Raw genomic sequence first — 19389 nt, 5'->3', positions numbered from 1 at the left:
ATTGTAACCATTTGCAAGTGTGTCGTTCTGTGGCATCATGTACTTTCGTAGTGTCGTGCAACCATCGCCAGTGTCCGTCTCCAGAACATTTTCATCTTCCCGAACTGAAGCTCCATACCTATTAAACACGACCCCCCCCCACCCCCCCCACAACTACATAATGTTCACTCTGTGTTGGGCACTGTTCTAAGCGCTTTGCGTGTACGAACTAAGTGAATTTTCTTAACAATCCTAAGAGATAGTCCTGTCATTCTTATTTCACAGATGAGGTGAGCAAGGCAGAGAGAAGTTGAGTGAGCTCCCAAGGTTTTATACCCAGTCAGTGGTTGGGACATCGGGCTTGTCCGCGTGACCTGTTTTGGCCAATAGCATGTGAGCAGAAGGGACGCATGCTCTGTCCCAGCGGCAGCTTTGAGAGTCATTACATGGCTGTGCTATTGAGCTTTTCCCTCTGTGCAAGGCCGAGATGGGGTTCCAGAATGAGAGAGACATGGAGCAAAGCCACAGCTGACCCCACAGCCTTTACTTATGCCAGTGAGGATAGAAAAATTTGTTGTTATAAGCCACTGGGGCTTGGGGGTCATTTGTCACGGCTGCACAACCTCATGAAAACTGGCCTTTCCAGTGATGAGGCCAAATTTGGAATCCGTGCATTCTGGCCCCAGGCCAACACTTCCTACCCTGCTCTGAGAGCTCAAGGTTCTACGTTCTGCTGCCTACCACCCTGTGCCACCTAGATGACCAGAAGCACCTCAGAAACTCAAATATTTGAAGGGGCAACCTCCATCCCCCCCCCCCCCATTGGGCTAGCTCTGTCGGTGTTCCAATGCCTCTATTTCAGTTGGCAACACCACAACCCACCCATTCACATATACTAGAAACCTGGGACACATCCTTGATACTAACCTCTTTGCTTTTCAGAAGCTATCCCTTACCTGTTCATTTCACTTCCCAAATAGATATTTCTCCCGCCCACTGCATTGTCTTCCCACCACCACAGGCTGTCAACATCTTCCACTTGAGTTAGAGCCTCCAATTGCTCTCCTTCCTGGCCTGAGGCTGCTCAAATTCCACCCCCTCTCAGCCCCTAGAGTAGTCACAAAAAAATCCAACCTTGTCACTCCCAATTTAAAGCCTATCAGTGGCTTCCCATCACCTATGAAATAAGCCCAAGAGCCTTTACAGCCTGCGAGATCCCCATGGTCTGCCTGGCCCCTGCAGCCCCAACCCACATCCCTGCCACAAACTCTGTGCTCCAGCAAGATCAAGCCACCTGCTGTTCCACGGCCACATGCCGTGTGATTTCTCTCCTCCATTCCTTTGCACATTCCCTTCTGTTTGGAACGCCCTCCCAGACCTGGAGCCCCAAGGACTTACACACTCTAGGGTCATGCAAAATGCACACACAGGCCGTTTAAACATGTGATACCGCCCAGCTGATTTTCAACAGCAGGCCAGTGTCTCACATTAGGCAGCAACGTTCAGTAATTTCTTAAACTAATAGGAAAAAATGTCTTTCAGTGTAAGAATTTTCATTTCCCCCATAAACACAGGTAATAAATCCATGGAGGAGAACCTGATCTCGAAACTAAAGGTGTCTTTTGCACACTCCCCTCCCCCCTCTCCCTCGTCAGCGCTGGCGTTTGATGGACCAATGCTGGGTGGGTGAGCAGTAGCTGGGACCACCTGCTCTTCAAGTTGGTAAAAATCCTCTACTTTCTCCCCAGGGCAAAGCAGCATGAGGGAAGCAAGGCCACCCACTGGTGACTCCCCGATGGGAACCAGGGACTGTGACCAGAGATGGTGACTAGGTAGGAATGCAAACAACCGAGAATTCCCAGACAGTGACTTTTCAGTAATGGGTTTCTCCATCCTTGAGAGAGCATCGGGGACGAGCAAGTGTGTGGCCAGCCTTCCGAGAGAGATGGGGACATAAAAGAGATAAAGCGAGGAGAGAATCCATTTCCAATTGAACAGGCCTGGAGGGGCTCAGGTCTTCAGAAATCTGCCCACCTGCCTGGCCAGGCCCTGGGGTGGGTGCATGGATTTCTGACGGTTCTTCTACTTGGAGAAAAGAACTGGTGTCAGGCAGGGATGCACTCTTTCCTGTCCGCATCCCCAAAGCACGACAGTTCCAGTAAGAAAGTCACGTGGGTGGCTTTCTTTCCTTCTATTGAGTGGAAATGGTTTCCATGAAGAGCTATATATTGTCCAGCCAGGAGGGGAGCCCGTGCCAGCCAATGCCTCACAGCCACCAACCAGTCATGTGTCAGTTGCATCCTCTCTTGGCCACTACGGCACTGGGCTGTCACCGTGTTCCTTCCTTCCACCAGCTGCCCCTTCTCAGTCCCATTTGTTGGAAACCCTGAACACCTGAATATTTTTGAAACACCTTCAAAAATATCTCCAATCCATGCCCTTCTCGAAGGCCACCATCGTCTGTGGCCACCACTATCCCTTTGTCTCTATCTTCCCACCTTGTGTGTGTTCCTTTATGGCCACTACCATGCTTTATAATTCTTTGATTTTTTTGTTTGTTTGTGTGTGTGTGGTCTGCTTCCAAGGCTAGAAGGAAGAGAAGGGAATGTGTTTCTCTAGTCATTTTATTCACAGCTACTAGCGTGATGCCTGACACGTAATAAATGCTCAATGGATAGTATTGGATGCACAGATGGGTGGATGGATGGACAGATGAGAGAAGGAATTGTTAAATTATTGGTGTCACCTGCTTTCTCAGCTCCAGAGTGCCCATTGCTGGACACATGGAGAGTGGAGGGGAAGCTCTGGCCCGGAGGCTGGTTAGATGGCTTGATGCGGTCAGGCCTTCAGAGACCACCAGGTCTGGTGGGTCATGCCCTTGAAGAGGAGAACTGGTTACCCACCCCCTGGGCCCTGTCCGAAGTCGGACAACCTTCTCTTTGACCTGTGGTTGGCCAAGAAACAGCTTCCAGGGCCTGACCACTGTCAGCAGCAAGACTCAGAGGCGTGCCTGATAAGAGACTTGCGAGCCACTCACACGTGTCTCTGAGGGTGATGCTTAATAGCTTGAAGGTGACATCAGGGTTGGGACTAATAGCCAATTGAACAGAAAGAGACATGACCTAACTCGTCTCTCGCCATGGGCCTGGCTGCGAGAGCCTCTCTTTCTTTATTAATTTCCTAACCGGAGCTGCTGGCTCAGGACTCCAGCCTGTCCCCAGGGCTGGGGCCCACGGCTGGGCTTAACTCCAGTGTTAGTGGGGAGGGAACAGGCTCAGCCGGGGTCTGGGAACCCCCACGAAGGGCGCCCACCGAGTCTGTGCTCGTCTTGGCAAGAGCCGGGCGGTTGGCTTTCTCCACTCCCCAGTGGATTTACCTTCCATACTTTCAGAAATCCAGTTGGGCGAATCCAAGGGCTCGAAAGAATTCCTCACGGTACAAAAGAAAACTTGCTGCAGCCTCCTGTCGAGCTGCAGGCTTCCCCAGTGGCTGGAAAGGATGGTTTTATTTGTGTTTTAAAAGATGATTTAAAACCAGTTTTCCAGCAACACAAATCCTGTCTAAAGCACCCGGCACACCTGGCTAGAGAGCTGCAGGCCTCTGTCTGAGCTGGCCATGGCCTGGTGGGACCGCGCGGTCTTCAGGTTATTTTCCTTTAATATTCTCTGTGTTGCAGGAGGAGAAACCCCATATGCATCAGCGCCTCCCCTGCCCTCGCCTCGATACCATCCCCCACAACTGCACACACACACACACACACACACACACACACCCTGGCCTCAGACACGACAGACTCCAGTTCCAACACAAGCTCTGCCACAGACTAGCTGTATGACCTTCGTGAAGTCATGTAGCTTCTCTGAGCCGCGGTTTCCTCACCTGGGCGGCCTCCAGACGTTGCGGTGCTGGGTAAACTTTTGTTGAAAAATGCTCCAACAAAGGAGAAATCATATTTCACTTCCAGGCCAGTGGGAAGATTCGATTCACTCATTCGTTCCACAAAAATATTATGAGAGTGCCAACTATGTGTTAAGTCCTGGGTACGATGAGTGGGGACAGAGTGAGCCTGTCCCCAGGACAATGGCGTAAGGTCTGCGGAGCACCTAGCCCGGTGCCTGGCTCAGAGCGGGGCCCTCAGTGGGGGTGAGTGCCTCCCTTTCTGTCTGTCCATCTCTCTCTCTCACACACGCACCCCATATTCTAAGTCAGAGTTTTCTTCTCCTTCTGCAGAGAGGCCACAAGCCAGTGAGAACAAAAGCGTGGAGCAAGGAGCAGGAGGCCAGGGTTCTAGCGTCTGCCCTCCTACTCATTCACAGTGGGACTTCTAGCAAGCCACTTACCTTCCCCGGGCCAACTTCCTGACTGCAAAAACAGAGCAGGCCAGTACCGTGGTCTGCCTTGAGTACAAAAGATAGAAACTACAGGCAAAGTGTCTTCCAAGCACCACGCTGCACAAGCACGAAGCCCGGCTGAAGGCAGTCGGGGGTAGTGATGAAGGCCAAGGGCTTGGAGGATGCTGGGTCCCAACTTGCTGCTGACGCATTGGCCCAGAGCAGAACCTCTGCCCACTTCCACTACGTGGCCACACACGGCAGCCCCTAAACACACCCTGTTATAGTGATTCAGCTATTAAACTAAACCACCCCCCCCACACACACACACCCCTCCTCGGAAGGCATCACTCAGACCTTGACCAGGGGCAAGGGAAGGAGCAGCCTCTTTGGAGATGTCCCCAGGAGGGCCCGGGGCGCCACACTCTCTTAGGAAGGAAGTCTCACAGGAGTGCTCAGCCTATCAGCACGGCTCGCCAGCCCACTCTCCCTTCAGTCTGTCTCCCCACGGCTCTGCCCAGGGCAGGAGACCTCCAGGACCCCACTTTTTCTTCCCAGAATGACCAACCCATGAAAGATCTAAAGCAAGAAAGACCAGGCACAACTGCACCTTCCCAGTGGCAAGGTGGCCTGCTAAGCAGCAAGGCCCCCTCCAGAAGTGGGGACCAAGTACTAAGGCTGTGTTCTTCTGGGAGAGGGTGGGGAGGCCTGGTCCCCTTAAAATGTTTTTCATCCTCAGCCACTCCCCCTCACCCACCTCTTCCCCAAAAGGCCTGAGCAGAAGATATGACCAGGGCTGAGAAAGCTACTGAGGGGCCTGAGAGGACTGCTGGGGGCCTGGGGGCCCCGAGGCCTACAAGGCCAGGGGACCCTTCAGCCAGGACCAGGCTCTTTCTACTCAGAATCTGTAGCCCTTCTGGGGGTTGTGGCACAGGATGCGGCACCTTCATCCCCCAAATCCCCTGCATGCGTCCCCTGACGGATCTCTGTGGAGCAGATGCCAGCGGTGGGGAGGAGGACACAATGCCCCTCTTTGTTGGGGGGATCCGGCCGGCAGGCAGGGGAGGAAATTAGACAGCGCTCCTGACAGCAGGCCCGTCTGGGGTGTCTGTGAAATATGGGCCAGAGGGACTCCTTCCCGAGACCAGCTCACGGCTGCTGGCCACCCCCGCCCCTGCTCTGGGCAGAGAGGACACTGCCTGTTTGGAGAGAAATGATATACAACTCCCAGCTCCCTTCCCTCCTCTCCTGAGGGGTTTAAGGGAGCCCTGAGAGCTTGGGGGAGCTCATGGCTGCTCCCTGGAGGTATGCATGTGTGTGCATAGGTGTGTACACGTGCATGTGGGTGCCTGTGTGTACACACGTGTATGGGCCCTTGGGTGTGTGTGTTGTGTGTTTTCTGTATTCGTGTGTATCTGCTCATTCCATGGCCAGAGGAGAGGGCTCAAAACGCTGGCCAAATCATCAAAAGGTTGGCCAAGGTGGCTCCCTCTTTAGCATCCTGCCTTTGCTCAGACCAGGCTGAGGGCCCTTAGCACCCAGGGCCTAAACAAAATGACTTAGAGAGTCTCAGGGGGGAGGGGAAGGGGAGGCAGCTTGCCGAGCACCCCGTCCACTGATTCCACCCTCCAAGCAGCCACCTCACAAGGTAGGAAGTGTTGTCCAGACAAGGACATCTCCCGTCTCCCGGAGCCTCCTAATCCAGCCACAGCCTGCAGGGCCTTCAGTGGCCCCTGAACCATTTGTCTTCGAGAAGGAAATGAGAGGATGTTCCCACCCACCCACCTCCTTTGCGGCCAGCCAGGTCTCCACATCTGGGCTGCAGCTGGCCGCTGGGCTGCCCTTACAGGCCTGCTCTGTCCAAATGACAACAAGACAGAGAGCTGTTGGCAGAGGCCTCCGGAAAGCACCTTAACCCCCGAGCAGGCTGGAAGCCAGAAAGGATCAGCCTCAGTTTCCACATCTGTGAACAAGAGCAAGGCCAAACCCTGCCTTCTGAAAGGTCTGTTGGGAGAGTTAAAGAATATAAAGTGTGGAAATAAGCTGTAAGCTCTAAAGGGCTGTCCAAGGGTTGGTGACCGATATTTTTAACAACAGAACCAACAAAGTCTTTTCAGTGTTATTGTCCACCATAACCTGTTAAGATGGGCAGGTAATCTTATGCCCATTGTGCAGATGAGAAAAGCAAGGCTGTGAGAGTGGGAGGAACTTCTCCAAGGTCACACACCTACTCTGTGTTGGAAATGATGATGTCTTGCATCGCGTCATTGGAGCTGTTGTATGGGACTCACTCTAGAGCCCTTTCCGGTGAGCCAGGCCTATCAGCAACACTGAGCATCACCTGAGATGGGGACTGGACTAGGTGTGAAGTCACACACACTGGAGCCCAGAGCTCAAGCTAATTATTGCCATGTCCTTACCGGTTTCTGACACTTGAGTACTTCCTTTCCTCTTCCCCTGTCTGCCCAAGGAGCTAGATCTTTGGAGCAAGAGCCCATGCTTCACCTCTCTGTCACTCTGTCTCCCCTATCCTCAAGGAGCCTAAAGTCTCATCCAGGAAGGAATCTTGTCCAGGAAGAGCCCAGAGGGCTAAGTGACCCCAGGTAGGGGTTATTTGGTACAGTGGAAAGAATCCAGCCTTTAGGGTCAAACAGACCTGGTCTGGATCCTGGCTCCACCTCTTCCTAGTGTGGAAGCTTGGCCAAGCCACACTTTCTGAGCCTCAGTTTCCTCATCTGAACTGGACTTATCCATGGCTCTGAGCTACTGTGAGGATTAAATGAGCTAATATACATGAAAGAGCCCAGCCCTGGGCCTGGAGCTCAGTCAGTATCCAAGGAGGGGGGTTGCCTTTCTCTTTCCCCCACCAGGGATGAAGGGACATATAAGAGATAGAAGATTAGCGAGTCCAGGGTAGAAGGCAGGCAAGGCCTCCTCGGCTCTGGCCAGAGAAAAGGAATGAAGCTTCAGTGAGACGGGCCTGGAAGAGATGGTGGAGAAGATGTCCAACAAATGGCTGAGAGTCACTGGAAAGCAGAGAATGGGTGTTTCCTTCCTCCTATCTTATGAACAAACAACCAGCTCCTTTGACGCATGGGGAAACTGAGGCCCAGAGAGAAGGGACTAATTCAAGAAAGGGCCTAAGGCCAGGGAGATAACCTGCTCCTATCAGTTGAGATCAGAAGATGAACAGGAGGGGGGCTGGACCAGAGACAGGGCCACAGCCTGGGCTCCTGCCCTCTGTCCTGGGCCTGATGGCCTCACGACAGGTCCGATCTGCCAGCAGAAGCCAACTGGCTGGCCCTGACGGTCCCTATCTGTCTAGACTGCTTGCTGGCCCATCCTGCCGAAAAACTTGACTCAAAGGGGGGCTGGGGTGGGCAGGATGGCCTTGGAGGTCCCCGACAGCTCCGGAAGTCTGCGCACAGAGTCTCTGGAAGACTGAGAGGTGTTGTCTCTGCAGAAAAGCCGTCGGACATTTCCGTGTGACGGTGACACAAACCATGCCTTCCTCCATAATCACCCTTCACTGCAGCACTGGCTCAGGGCAGACAGCCTGCCGTGCATGGACTTTATTTTTAAATCCTTCTTGCTTTTTTTTTTTTTTTTTTTTTATATCCCTGTGAATGCCTGAACTCCCAGGCAGAGGAAAGCACTCAAGTCTGTCCTTGAGTGTGCTGCTGGTGATGTGATGTCCCAGACGGGACCCTCCGAGCTCTGTGGCAGAAACAAACCCCCTGCTGATGTAATTTAAAAGAATAACCTCCCAATTTTCTCATCTCCCTTTGCTGGATACACCTTATCAAATGACAGGAGAAGCCAGTGTTTGGTTAAATGGTTCAGAGGTTAATACTCAACAGATGGAAGAATTTTTTCTTTTTTTTTTTTTCTTCTTTTACCCTTCCAGGCGATCTGGTCTGATCCTCTTGCTGGATACAAGAGATTTTGGGCAGAGAGGAAGGAGAAGGGGGGAGTCCAGGGGCATTCTTCCCATCACACCCTTCACGGCAGCCCACTTCCCCAGCCCCCGTTGGCCTCAGGGTCTCAGCTATGTCCTCAGCCTCCACAAGGCCATATCATGAGACAGGGCCAGCCAGGGCTGGCTGCATTTGGGCAGGTAGAACCCACTCACCCTGCGAGCTACCTGTGTGTGCCAGGCTGTCTTCAGGCATTGGGCAGTTTGCAAAAGGGCAGAATAAAGGGAAGGAAAACAATACAAGTGAAAAATCTCAAAATCTTTCTCCATAGTTTGGGCAAATTATTTTATTTTATTTTTTTATTTTTTTGAGACAGAGTCTCACTCTCTTGCCTGGGCTAGAGTGCCATGGCGTCAGCCTGGTTCACAGCAACCTTAAACTCCTGGGCTCAAGTGAGCCTTCTGCCTCAGCCTCCCGAGTAGCTGGGACTACAGGCATGCACCACCATGCTGGCTAATTTTTCTATATATATTTTTAGCTGTCCAGATAATTTCTTTCTATTTTTAGTAGAGACAGGGTCTTGCTCTTGCTCAGGCTGGTCTCGAACTCCTGAGCTCAAACAATCCGCCCGCCTCGGCCTCCCAGAGTGCTAGGATTACAGGCATGAGCCACCGCACCTGGCCTCCATAGTTTGGGCAAATTATTGAGTCTCCCTGAAATTCAGTTTCTTTATTCATAAAACAAGATGTAATAATTTACATGGCAGGGCTGCTGGAGAGACTTAAAGAGGATTCTTCTGGGAAACTAGACATTCACCTACTACTGGTTTCACCCGATTGCTGCCAGGGGCAAAGAGGGGAAAAGAACGTTGTCCCTGGAGAGATCCAGCTTTCCCAGACTTCAGCCAGTGATCAATTTGGCATCGCAAATTGTGGAATCATATGACATGTTTCCCAGTGACATGCAATATGCAGTCTCCCACGTGGCCCAGAAGTGTTCTTGCAAAAAGTGGCAACTAACCTAACTCGAGTCTTCAAATCTAATTTCCAGTTTACAAGAAGGGCAGGGGATGCGGGCGTGAGTTAACTGAGATAAGGAAACAGGCCGGGCGCGGTGGCTCACGCCTGTAATCCTAGCACTCTGGGAGGCCGAGGTGGGCGGATCGTTTGAGCTCAGGAGTTCGAGACCAGCCTGAGCAAGAGCGAGACCCCATCTCTACTAAAAAATAGAAAGAAATTATATGGACAGCTAAAAATATATATAGAAAAAAAAAAAATTAGCCGGGCATGGTGGTGCATGCCTGTAGTCCCAACTACTTGGGAGGCTGAGACAGGAGGATCCCTTGAGCCCAGGAGTCTGAGGTTGCTGTGAGCTAGGCTGACGCCACGGCACTCACTCTAGCCTGGGCAACAAAGTGAGACTCTGTCTCAAAAAAAAAAAAAAAAAAAAAAAAGGAAACAACGGACAATTCCCATAGGATGCCTGGCCCAGTCTCTCAAAAAAGTCAATGTCCAGAAAATAAAGAAACATGACAATCAAAAATATTGTGAGATTCTTTATAGAATTCTGGGTTTTTCTTTTATGGAGGAGAAATTCATATAATGTACAATTCACCATTTTAAAGTGAAAAATTCAGTGGCATTTGGTACATTCACAATGTTGTGCAACCACCATCTCTCTCCAGCTTTGAGATTTTTCCATCACTCCAGAACATTCCATATCCTCACTCCCCATTCCTCCCTTCCCCCACCTTCTGGCAATCACTAATCTGTTTTCTATCTTTAGGGATTTGCCTATTCTGGACATTTCATATAAAAGGAATAATAACACATGTGACGTGTTGTATCTGGCTTCTTTCACTTAGCGTGTTTTTGAGGTTCATTTACTTGGTAGCGTGTATTACTACTTCATTCCATTTTGTGGCAAAATAATATTCCACCGTAACTAGTCTATCCATTCATCTATTAGTGAACATTTGGGTTGCTTCCACTTTTTTTTGTCTATTATGAATGATGCTGCTATAAATATTCATGTACAAGTTTCTGTGTGGACATGTGTTCTGTTTTTCTTGGGTATACACCTAGAAGTGGAATTGTTGGGTCATATGGTAATTCTATGTTTAACTTTGTGAGGAACCACCAAACTGTTTTCCAAAGCGGCTGTTCCATCTTACCTTCCCACCAGCAATGTATGAGGGTTCCTATTAATATTTCTCCTATTCTTGCCAACTTCTGTCATTTTCCATTTTTTAAAAATTATAGCCATCTTAGTGGTATGAGGTGGTATCTTATTGTGGTTTGACTTTCATGAATTTTTGGAGACAGGGTCTCACTCTCTGTCACCCAGGCTGGAGTGCAGTGGCCTCATAATAGCTCACTGCAACCTTGAACTCCTGGCCTCAAGCCATCCTCCTGCCTCGGCCTCCCAAAGTGCTAGGATTATAGGCCTGAGCCACCGTGACCAGCCTGATTTGCATGTCTTTAATGACCAATGATGTAAAACATCTTTTCGTGTTCTTACTGCCCATTTGTATACCTTTGGGAAAATGTCTATTCAAGTTCACTGCCCATTTTTTAACTAGGTTGTCTTTTTGTTGTTGAGCTGTAAGGACTCCTTATATATTCTAAATACTGAACCCTTATCAGATACATGATTTGCAAACATGCCCTCCCATCCTGCAGGTTGTCTTTTCACTTTCTTGATAATGTCCTTTGATGCACAAAGGTTTTTAATTTTTACAATGTCCAATTTATCTAAAATCTTTTTGTTGCTTGTGCTTTCAGTGTCAAATCTAAGAATCCATTGCCAAATCCAAGGTCACGAAGATTTATCCGTATGTTTTCTTCTATGTTTTAGCTATTTTATTTAGATTGTTTATCCTTTTGAGTTAATTTTTGTATGTGGAGTAAAGCAAAGGTCCAGCCCAATTCCATTGAATTGTACATTTTAAATGGGTGGATTATATGAGATGTGAGTTATATTGTAATAACCTGTTAAAATAAAAAACAAAAACATTCCAAGTCCACAGGCTGTACACGGACAGCAGGCTAGGTTGGCCTGGGAGCTGTAGCCTGCTAACCACTGGCCTAAAGAGGAAAAATTTAGCCTAACAGGATTTGATGCTTTGCATAATAAGTAAACAGTGCTCCTAGAGTCATGGCCTGAGGGGTGGGGGGTAGGTGGGGAAGAGATGAAAGGAAAGGTCTAAAGGGGCAACATGAGGACAGACCAAGGCCAATGCTAGATAGAGCTAGTTAGGGAGGCTGGGGATGACTGATGAATGTCCAGGCCAAGGTCAGCAAACTATGGTCCACTGGCCAAATCCGACCTACCACCTGTTTTTGGAAGGCGTGTGAGCTAAGAATGGTTTTTACAAAGGAACATTTGCAATCAATTTGATAACAGGGAACACCAACTTTGAACCCCAATTAAGCAAAATGTTATCCTCCCCCCAGAATAATTCCATTTTTGTCTTCAGTAGATCTGTATTGCAAAAAAGTACTCGATTATGATGATGATGTTTTTAATTTTGTTAATAAAAAGTTTGTGAAAATTTGTTTTCTCTATTGTGTAAGTCTATACATAATACCCTTGATTTCGCTCTTGGCCCACAAAGCCTAAAATATTTACTATTTGGCCCTTTCCAGAAAAAGCTTGCTGACTCCTGGCCTGGCAATAATTGATACTCAAATCTAAGTGGCCCTTGCCTGGAAACCTTGGATTCCCTCAAATCCAGAGTATGAGGCTGTAAAACACATACCGGCCCTGCGATGGCAGAGGCCTGGGTTGGAGGGCAGCGTGTGGCTTTCCCTGAATATTCTAGAGGAAGGTGGCTCTGAAGGCAGGAGGGGACAGGGCTGAATCTTTCTGTGACCTGAAGGGAGCCACACGGGGACAGGCAGTCACCACTCCCCCACCAGGAGGTGAGCCCCTGAGGGAAGGAACAGTGTCTTGTTCATCTTTGTTTCCACAGCATGCCCAGCCTGGCACATAGTGGGTATCTAATAAAGATTTGATGAATGAATAAATCAATCAGTAGACATAGTTGACCTGAGTGAAAAGGTTGCTCAGATGCTGATTCCAACTAACCTCTGAGATGTGCTCCCAGCCACTAGAAAGTTAACAGCATTGCCCAAACTATGTTCCTCAAGAATTAAAAGGTGGAAAAAAGTATTTTGAGGATAAATATATTTAGAAAATGTTGTCTCATGAATCCTTTTCCTGGACAGTCCAAATATACACTGCTCCGAAGTCCTATACCTCTAGCTGTTCAGAGTACAGAGGGCCGGGACTCTGTTTCTCAGATTTCCAACCGAACTACCTTCATTGAGCCCTCACGCATCTCCCCACAGGTTCCCAAGACTTTGGGGATCCAGGCAGTGACAATCAGGTGGGCTCTGAGTTGCCCAAGGCTGGAAGGTTGGCCTGTTTCCATTCTGTTCGCTCCATCTTCTCTCAAACCCCCAGTGTTTTGTTGCGTGTTGTCTCCTTTCTGGTCTCCTTATTCTTGTGGGTTTATACCTTTAAAAAAAATGCTGTTGTTTTAGTGGGATTTTGGTTGGGGAAGGAGCAAAAGCAGATGTGGGTGTGTTCCTTGGCCCTCTTTAAATGGAAGGAAAGCAGGGCTCTGAGCAGGTCGCCCAGGCGGCAGGACCGGCTGGGGACAGAGAAGGAGAAGGGACGCGGAGAGCTGGGAGCAGACAACCTGCCAGTGCCAGGCTTCCCGGAAGCGGAAGCGGAAGCGCAGGGGACCCGGAAGCACGCGGCAGCGCCAGGTCCGGCTGATTGGCTAAGAGCTTCGCTAGGACCTGGGAAAGCGAAAATGTAGAAGTATGGAAACAATCCATCCTTCAAGGAGCTGAGATAAGTGGATGACTGGGGAAAAAAGTGGTGGGTAGACATGAGAGAGAGAAGCACGGGGGACTGACTACAGGAGCCCCAAGGAGGATGTCCAGCCAGCGTGTGTACCGCGGATCACTCGGGCCTGGGCGGTGGATGGGCCCAAGGCAGACAGCACTGGAGTCTGGGAGGCCGCTTAGGCAGCTGTTGCAAAATCCAGTGGGAAACGCTGAGGCCTGCGCGAGGATCACTGGGGACAGAGTCAAGGAGGTGAAATCAGTGGCGTGTGGGCCAGGGAGGAGGGAAGGGGAGGGGCCTCGTGGAAGCCTCCCAGGTTTCCAGCGCTGTTGGCTGCTGGGGAGGGGATGGATTGTCCCTTCCTGCTGCCCACCACCCCCACACTCCCCACTCTTTCACCCCCTGCACAAAGCGCCCGATGACCCCCCGGACCGTAAAAGGAGTGTGTTGGCTGCCCTCCCTGCCCCACCTTCCCTCCTCCAACTGATGGCCCAGAGTCCCCAGGGAAGAGAGCGAAGGAGATGAAATCATGGAACAAAGGGGATTAGAGCCGCATTTCTTCCCTTCTCTACCATGGAAAACTCTGTTTGTTGGGAGAGGGGAGCTTTGGGAAGGGGGGCCTGATGAGGTTATGGTTTTGAAATAGGAGCTGTCAGGAACCGCCAATCTGACAAGCAACAGGTTCTCATTTTTCTTTCTTCTAAGTAGGCGCCCTTCTTGGTTGCCCCAGTTTAGAGTCCCCTCTGCTGGGGTTTGAGTCTGCCCTGTCATGTGCCCCTCCCACCTGGCTGACCACCTGGCCAGGGCACACACAGGCGAGCAAGGTACCACCTCCTAAAGGGGAAAGGGTCCCCACGACAGGAAGGGGGTCAGGGGAGTAGGAAGGGCCAGATGTGGGGTTGAAGGATTTGGTTTCATGTCCAAGTTCTGCCTCCTTCCCACCTATGCAAACCCAGGCAAGTGTCATGGCCTCCCTGAGCCCCAGAGCCTTCATTTGTAAGTGAAAATGATCGTACCCAGCTCATGGGATTACTACTGCAGCTACGTGAGGCTGTGCCTGTGGGGGGATAAAAAAGGGATTTGAAAACCAGGCCAATCCCTAACAATTGCAGGGCCTTGGGGCAAGAAATGGAGGTCCACCTACGTATGTCTAAATACTTAGGAGCTAAAAAAATCAAATTTAATAAACTTTTAAATGTTTTATCCTCCAACCTTGACAAATATTCTATCATAACAACCTGGAAAGCCAGGTTGGAATGTGGAGTTCCTGGACTTCTTGGAGTTCAACGTGGAACATCCTGGATGGGGAGAGGCCAGCCTTTGGCCCTTACCCATGGCCCGTTCTCCCCTTCCCTTCCCACCACCAGCTCCAGCCTGCACAGCAAGGGCTTCATGCAGATGCGTGAGGATGCCCCAGCCCTAATGCCTATCCTCCACATACACACACACCCCCAAACAACTGTGGGGCCAGAGGTGCATACACTGGGGGCCTCTGAGAAGGATGGATTCTGGGAAGGAACCCGTGCAGATCCTGGAAGAGGGCTCAGGGCCACTAGGGCAGGAAATTCCAGGGCCCCAGATATGCCCAGCATGCTGTAGAGGGGGATGCTGGCTCCAGGTGGGCACAGCCCCTTGGCCCTGTGGACTCCTCACCCCATGGAGAGCCGCAAGGCTGGAGGAAGCCAGGGCAGGGCCTGTGAAGGTGGACACTCGGGTCAGGGGCCTCTCTTGCTTGGCCTAAGGCAGTAGGTTCCATACAAACTGTAAAGTGATATTGAATAAGAGGGATTGTTACTCTCTCCCCAAGGTTTTGGTATTTCTTTCCTGACTCTTTCTCTGATTCTCCACTCCTCTCTTTTCAATTTTCCTTAGGAAGAATTTAGGGATAATGTACACACCAGCCAATCAGAGAAGTGGGAGAGAGTATGTCTTTGGGGACAGATGAACCAGGATGCCAGGAACTCTTGGGTAGGATCCAAGGCCTCTGCAGGAGCTGCTACGCATCTCCCTCCCCACATCTCTGGAAGGCTGAGGAACTTGTTATTTATTGTCTAAAAACAGAGCATCCTTAGAGCCTTAGACACGAGCAAGGTCAAGAACCTGGGGGGGATGCTGCAAGCACTCACCAAGCATGATGAAAAATATGGTGCCAGACAAGGAGATTTGGGGAGACACAGGGGCGCCCACCTGGACAAGAGATCCAGGCCATGGCTGAGCTTAAAGACATCCTGTCCCATACCCCACACGGGGTAAGGCTACACACCCAGGCCCTGGCGAACCTGAAGTCCAAGGGAAAAGGCCACAGGGAGCCATGCAGACAGCACTGGAGTCTGGGCCAAGAGTTGAGAACCAGGTGCCTGGGCCTGGCTGAAGGGTGGTGACATTCTGGGGAAGAAGAGCATAAACTAATCCCAGCTACCTGCTGTTTGAGCTCAGGAAGAGTCCTGAACCTCAATGTCCTCATCTGTAAAATGGGGATAATGGTGTTTTCATTATCAAAGCATTAGCTATGTTCAGCACTGCACCTGGAATGAGAAAGGGACCAGTGAGTGTTAGCCATGTGATTATTACTATGGTCACGGTGCCTGGAAAATGTCAGTCAAATGCTAGTTGAACTTCTACAGATCATGTTCCAATTACGAGCATTGGTTTCCTTATCTGAGAATTGCTTTTATTCTTTAAAAACATTTTTCCATCAATGCCTAGAGTTCCCAAGACACAAATCAGAGCTAACACCTGCAGAGCACTTTGCGGGGGGCCTGGCACTGTGCAAGGCACTTCCTACGATTATCCCGTTTCATCCTCAGAATCCCTGTGGAGGGGCCTTCTATTAATATTATGCCCTCTTGGGCAGAGGAGGAGCCCAAGACACGGGACGGTTAGGGAATTTGCCTCCTGTCACAGCAGCAGGGCCCAGGCAGGCCAGCTCCAAAGCCCATGTCTATCTCCCTCCCTGTCCAGATGTGGGGTGAGCCCTTGCTGCCGCAACCAGCCCACCGTTTTGAGGGAGCCCACTGGCCAGTCCAGCCAGCTCGCTGGTCCGGCTGACGTTTCCCCCACCGAACTGACTAGTCATGGGGCCAAATTTGTCACCTTGACCTTTGAGTCAATGATCCTGCCTCAACTTGTTTAGACTTCCTGACAGTGACACAGTCCCTCCAGCTCTGGATTTCAAAGAACCAGTGATAGACAATCCTCATTTTGAATTAAAATGGAAAAACGGCCATTCCTGAGACCACGTACATCTTAACCCAGGACATCGACCCACCTTGTCCCGTGGAGCAGTTGTGCTCACGTAGTGACATACACAGGCCTGGGATTGTTATCCCATTTCACAGATGAGGAAACCCAGCTGGGGGCAGAAGGGGGAAGGCAGTTGCCTGGGCTCGCACTGCCTTGCTGGCAGTGGAGACAGAGGCAAGATTTGAACCCAGGCCTCCCAATGCACCGTCCTGTGTACACACTGCTGTCTGGACTCGTTTCATTGGTAACACCCTCTGCAGGGCCCCTGAGCCCCTGGCCACTTGGGGCATCAGCACAAAGGATGGGAATGGCTGCAGACCATTTGGCGGGGAGTCCCCCATTTGCTCTGCCTTTTGGCACAGCTCTACAAGGCTACATTAAGTGTTCTTTTCCGAGTTGTTTGTGGGCAGGAGAAGCCTCAAAATTGCAATGAACAGAGGCACCTGGCTCCCCGGGGACAATTTCTGAGTCCATCTCCCCACCTTGTTTATTTGTAAAATGGGAACACAGACACAACTGGTGTATGTTTTGCATTAAACCAAGTAGGAGCTTGTGGCATTTCTGTCTGCACTTGAGACATGTTTATACTGCTGGGTCCATTATGAATCTGTTTAATATCCTTCGAATTCTCCGAGTCCTTCCATCCCCGCAGCCAGGAAGTGGGTAATGTGCACACAGGGAAGAAATTTCCAGGTGCTCAGACCTTTAGGTAAATGAGGACTCTTTCTTTTTCCTTTCTATAAAGCGGGGGAAAGCCTGTTGCAGAAAAAAAATTAAATTCTTCCTGTTCAAAATGTTTTTTCCGATGATCCTTTCCTTGTAGGAAATTGCTTAGGTCCTAGAGAGAGATGTTAAAGGAGCCACCAGCTAGGGGGGCCTGGGGATGGTAAGAATAGCATCCCTTTGGCTGGGAGAGTCTGGGATGGGGACATGGACAAGCAACCCTCCAGGGGCTGAGAAAGACATCAGAGGATCTGTAGCCAGGAGCCCAAGGTCACCTGAGGGCTGCCGTGCCTGCTGGGGGCTCCTGGGAGCCAACATCAGACTAATCCTGCCGGATGGGAACAGCCTTCCCCCAGGAGTGCTGGCAGGAGTAGCTCCCTGATTGCTGGCAGAACAGAGAGGTATTATTTTAAGGAGAAAAATGAGATTCCTGTTATTGCTTTATTCCTCCTGCAGAAATGTTGGTGTGACCCAGCCAGGGCCAAGATGAGAGGCAGTCGGTGCCAACAGAAGGGTGAGCTCATCTCATGTGGGGATGTGTGGTGATTCCAGCAAGGCACAGTGTGGAAAAAAAGCTCCATGCTCGGGATCCCAAATCCCTGTCAGAGTAGAACCCTGGGACCCTCCCCTCCCCTCCCTTCTCCATCAGCTGGTCTGTCTGCCACTGTCGTCCCCATCATATCCTTCCTCCCTTACCTGAGTCCACTCTCGTTTGATCCCTCTATCTTCTTGCATCTCTGACCAAACATGCCCCCTCAACACCCTTGAGCACCGATGGGTGTTTTATTTAGAGACTGCATGAAGGAAGAAGTCCAGACTTTGGTGTCAAAAAAACCTGGGTTCAAATCCCAGCCCCATTTACTGGCTGTTGGATAAGGATCTTCTCTCTGAGCTTTTCCTGTCTCATCTTTTACCATATTATTTTGCAGCTAGATGAGAAAGCAAATGGGAAAATACCTGGCACATAGTATATGCTCATTTAATATTGCCTTCCTCCCTTGCTTCCTTTGTGGAAGCAAAGGATATTGTATAATTAAGGAATTGGGAGACTTTGGGATTTACAAATAAATTCCCACAGGACTCTGGAAAATATGGGGTCACAGGTTATTTGTTAGACTCATCACCAGGCCCCTGACAATGGATGGGGATGACACAAGTCACTCTGAATTGAGCCCAGAATGAAGAAGAAAGGTTCCAGGGAGCTAGGGGGAACTTTCCTGGTCTTGACTAAGAAAGAAACAGCATAGCCAGGAGCCCAGGACAGAGAGGGCAGGAAATATGAGGATGCAGGTTACAGAGAAGCAGCTAAGATTTGGGGAGCAAGAAACTCCTTAAAGTGGCCCCAAAGATGCACCCAGTGGGAATTCTAAAAGGTGAAGGTGAAAGGTGCAGAACCCAGGGAGTAAGTCACCTGTGGTAGGACACAGGGCTCCACCTGGCATTCTGGCTGCCTCAAGCAAGGGCCTGAAACATGACTGTGACCAACTTTGATTTTCCAGCTATGAATCACAAAGGAGGTGTTATCAACAGGCCCTCCGGAAGCTTCCTATGGAAGGGCCAAATCCCTTTGTTTCTGTGTCATGCAGGGGTGCATGTGCTATCAGTATTTTTAAAGTGTAGTAATATTTTAAATGTTGTCACTTTCTGCCATTATTGTTTTAAATTTCATATTCTCTAAATTTCCAGCCCCCCTGGGCAAAAACCCCAATCAGACTGCCCCGGTCATGGCCTTGGTGGGTGAGGTATCTGTGATAGAAACTTGATTGGTTTCTGCTTCATTTCTTGGGTTTCATTTCTCCTTTGACTACTGTTTGTGAGGTTTTCTTTAATCCATCCTGTCTCAATTTTGCTAAGGAAAATCAAGTAAAGGGATTTGGGTCTACACTTTGGTAAAAGGGTGGACCAGGGGCCTTTTGGGGCCAGAGTGGGGATGGCAGTGGGGTGGCAAGCAAGTGACTTTCTGTGGGCTAAGGCACAGGCCAAGATGCTGGAACAAATGGAGATACGGCACAGAAGAGAATTTTATTTTTTTCTCACGTGGGAACCAGGGGCAGGCAGGCGACCAGGCAAACTCCAAGAGCTTGTGTAAACACCCGATCCCTTCCATTGTGTGGCTCTGTCATCCCTAGATCATCTGCATGGCCAAGGCCACCTCACCATCCAGGTGAGCCCAAGGCAAGGACGGAGGAGAGGAGGCCAAGCAGCTTTCTCACACAGCTGTCACCAGAGGTGTCTGCAGCATCTCTGCAGCAGCCCATTGGCCACAACTTAGTCACATGACCACACCTAGCTGCAAAGGAGGCTGGGAAATGGGGAAATGTGCCCATCTAAACCGTTGG

Source organism: Eulemur rufifrons, chromosome 9 (genome assembly GCF_041146395.1).
Source record: "Eulemur rufifrons isolate Redbay chromosome 9, OSU_ERuf_1, whole genome shotgun sequence".
In the NCBI taxonomy this organism is placed as follows: domain Eukaryota; kingdom Metazoa; phylum Chordata; class Mammalia; order Primates; family Lemuridae; genus Eulemur; species Eulemur rufifrons.
This window is presented reverse-complemented; position numbering follows the sequence as displayed.